Below are 3913 nucleotides of genomic sequence, written 5' to 3'. Positions count from 1 at the left end.
ATTTATTTTATTGAATTACATTTGATTTACAATTTGTATTAATTTCTACTGTACAGCAAAGTGATTCAGTTATACATACATACATGTATATATACATACATATACATTCTTTTTCATATTCTTTTCCATTGTGGTTTTTTTTCTTTTTAATGCAATATTGTCTTTAATTAAGTACAAAGACTTCCATTCATGTTGCCTAGAGATCATTTTATCCACTGCTCTGTTTGGCCGCCAGTCTCTTGTCTCTCTCCTCAGCACTGGTAAGGTGGATACCCTTTCCACGGGGAAGAGAGATCCACGGTTTGTTGCCTTTGCCAATAACGAAAATGTTGGAGAGGCGGGTGGCAAAGCTGTTGCCATTGGCATCTTTCACATGAACTACATCAAAAGAACCAGGATGTCTCTCCCTGTTGGTGATCACACCAATTCTTCCCAGTTAGCACCTCCAGTCACCATGCACAGGTTACCAGTGTCAAATTTGATGAAATCAGTAATCTTGCCAGTCTCCAAATCAATCTGAATGGTGTCATTCACCTTGATGAGGGGATCAGTGTAGCCAATGGTGAGAGCATCATGGTTCACCAGATGAGGGATTCCTTTTGTCCCCACAAAGATCTTTCTCATTTTGCACAACTTATACTTCGCCTCCTCAGGTGTAATATGACGAGCAGCAAAGCGATCCTTGGTGTCATAGATCAGACAAAAATTTTCTCCAGTCTTGTCAATGCTGATGACGTCCGTAAAACCAGCAGGGTAGGTTATATCAGTGTGGACCTTGCCATCAATCTTAATGAAATGCTGCATGAAGATCTTCTTTAGTTCATCTCCTGTTAGGGCATACTTAAGTCTGTTCCTTAGGAAAATTATTAGTGGGAGACATTCCCTCAGCTCGTGGGGACTGGTAGATGGACGAGGAGCAAACACACCAGTTGGTTTATCCAGCGTCCAATGCTTTGGAGCTGCTATGCATTTCAGATGCTTCTTGGGACCACAAGCCATGGCTGCGCTAGGCATGAAAAGTGCTCCATTGTGGTTTATCACAGGATATTGAATATAGTTCCTTGCGCTATACAGTAGGACCTTGTTGTTTATCCATTCTGTATAAAATAGTTTGCATCTTCCTACCCCAAACTCCCAATCTATCCCTCTCCCACCCCACCCTCCCCCTTGGCAACCACAAGTCTGTTCTCTATGTCTGTGAGTCTGTTTCTGTTTTGTAGATAAGTTCATTCTGTGTCATATTTTAGATTCCACATAAAAGTGATATATGGTATTTGTCTTTCTCTCTCTGACATACTTCACATAGTATGATAATCTCTAGGTCTATACAGGTTGCTGCAAATGGCATTATTTCATTCTTCTGTATGGCTGAGTAGTATTCCATCATATATATATACCAGGTCTTTTTGTTGTTGTTGTTTTGTTTTTTTAATTTTTTAATTTAATTTAATTTTATTTTTTTATACAACAGGTTCTTATTAGTCATCAATTTTACACACATCAGTGTATACATGTCAATCCCAATCGCCCAATTCATCACACCACCATCCCCACACCCCCGCGGCTTTCCCCCCTTGGTGTCCATACGTTTGCTCTCTACATCTGTGTCTCAACTTCTGCCCTGCAAACTGGTTCATCTGTGCCATTTTTCTAGGTTCCACATACATGCGTTAATAAATGATATTTGTTTTTCTCTTTGTGACTTACTTCACTCTGTATGACAGTATCTAGATCCATCCACGTCTCAACAAATGACCCAATTTCATTCCTTTTTATGGCTGAGTAATATTCCATTGTATATATGTACCACAACTTCTTTATCCATTCATCTGTCGATGAGCATTTAGGTTGCTTCCATGACCTGGCTATTGTATATAGTGCTGCAATGAACATTGGGGTGCATGTGTCTTTTTGAATTACGGTTTTCTCTGGGTATAAGCCCAGTAGTAGGATTGCTGGAGCATACGTGTACCACATCTTTATCCATTCATGATGGCCCTTCTGACCAGTGTGAGGTGGTCCCTCATTATAGTTTTGATTTTCATTTCTCTAATAATTAATGATGTTGAGCATCTTTGCATGTGCCTGTTGGCCATCTGTATGTCTTTGGAGAAATATCTATTTGGGTCTTTTGCCCATTTTTCGATTGGGTTGTTCGTTTTATTGTATTAAGTTGTATGGGCTGTTTGTATATTTTGGAAATTAAGCCCTTGCCAGTTGCATCATTTGCAAATATTTTCTCCCAGTCCACAGGTCGTCTTTTCGTTTTGTTTACGGTTTCCTTTGCTGTACAAAAGCTTGTAAGTTTGACTAGGTCCTGTTTATTTATTTTTGCTTTTATTTATTTCTATTGCTTGGGAGACTAAGAAAACATTTGTATGATTTCTGTCAGAGAATGTTTTGCCTATGTGCTCTAAGAATTTTATGGTGTCACGTCTTATTTTTTATTTACTTACTTACTTACTTACTTACTTACTTATTTATTTATTTATTTATGGCTGCGTTGGGTCTTCATTGCTGTGCATGGGCTTTCTCTAGTTGTGGCGAGCAGGGGCTACTCTTCGTTGCGGTGCGCGGGCTTCTTGTTGCGGTGGCTTCTCTTGTTTTGGAGCACAGGCTGGAGGCGTGTGGGCTTCAGTAGTTGTGGCACACGGGCTTAGTTGCTCCGCGGAATGTGGAATCTTCCCGGACAAGGGCTCGAACCCATGTCCCCTGTATTGGCAGGTGGATTCTTAAGCACTGAGCCACCAGGGAAGCCCCAACTGTCATGTCTTATATTTAAGTCTTTAAGCCATTTTGAGTTTATTTTTGCGTATGGTGTGAGGGTGTGTTCTAACTTCTTTGATTTACATGTGGCTGTTCAACCTTCCCAACACCACTTGCTGAAAAGACTGTCTTTTCTCCATTGTATATTCTTGACTCCTTTTTGATGATTAATTGACTGTAGGTATGTGGGTTTATTTCTGGGCTCTCTATTCTGTTCCATTGATCCCTATGTCTGTTTTTGTGCCAATACCATGCTGTTTTGATTACCGTAGCTTTGTAGTATTGTCTGAAGTCTGGTTCTCACTCCCATTCTCTATTTCTGGAAGAATACCTCAGCTTTGTATTCCATCACTCCTATTGGATATTTTATTTTTGTCAGCAGCCCTTTTGTGATCTGTTTTTTTTTTTCATAGCATCCTATTGTTGTTTTATTTCCCTGAGGATATTCTAGTTTGGGGAGAGGGTTGTTTTTTAATGTTCTTCTCTTTCTTACATTGTCTCTATTTCCTGTTTCCTTTCTTGGGCTGGTTGTTTGGCCTCTCCCTTGAAATTTTTTTTTCTTTTTTTTTTTGAGCTGTTATATTTGCAAATAGGGGGCTTTGTTAGCACTAGTGAAGCAAAGTCCCGGGGAAATTCATATCTATTTTATTAATTGGACACTTTCTTGGCTGTCTGTGCTCTTTGCATGTGCGTGTGTGCATAGGCCCAGGACACACTGATCAGTGAGTCTCATTATAGGATGTTGGAACAGTGATGCAGCCTTTGCTTTGGGAACTATCTGGACGTCTTTTCTCCAAAGCCAGTTTTTCCAAAGAAGAATGTTCCCAGTCAGGTGGGGGACAGATGCCTGGCCCTGGGCATTCTGGGAGCCATGAGGGTGATTGTGGGCCAGGCACTCTTGAGAGCAGAAGCTCACTTCACCCCTCCCCACTGCTTTCAGACCTGCACCTGGCAGAGCCCTTGGCTCTGCCTGGTGTCCCCTCACCTGGAGCCTACCTGGCTCGATTCCTGCAGGGAGTAAATGTCCAGTTCCTTACCAAGAGGTGAGGTGGTAAAGAGGAGTTTCCTGGCTATGCAGAACAGGGAGAGGAGGCTGTGGTCTGGTTCCCCCGTTTCCAACCTGGTACCCTTGCTCGGCCTCCCATCA

General features: G+C 41.5%; 1 pseudogene; it reads right to left on the bottom strand.

Moving 5' to 3' along the window:
• Positions 1-208: 208 nt before the first annotated feature.
• On the bottom strand, positions 209-999 carry LOC103006380 (40S ribosomal protein S4, X isoform-like; annotated as a pseudogene).
• Between the last annotated feature and the right edge of the window lie 2914 nt (positions 1000-3913).

Source organism: Balaenoptera acutorostrata, chromosome 6 (genome assembly GCF_949987535.1).
Source record: "Balaenoptera acutorostrata chromosome 6, mBalAcu1.1, whole genome shotgun sequence".
In the NCBI taxonomy this organism is placed as follows: domain Eukaryota; kingdom Metazoa; phylum Chordata; class Mammalia; order Artiodactyla; family Balaenopteridae; genus Balaenoptera; species Balaenoptera acutorostrata.
Note: the sequence above shows the minus strand (reverse complement) of the source record. Positions and strands in the feature narration are given on the sequence as shown.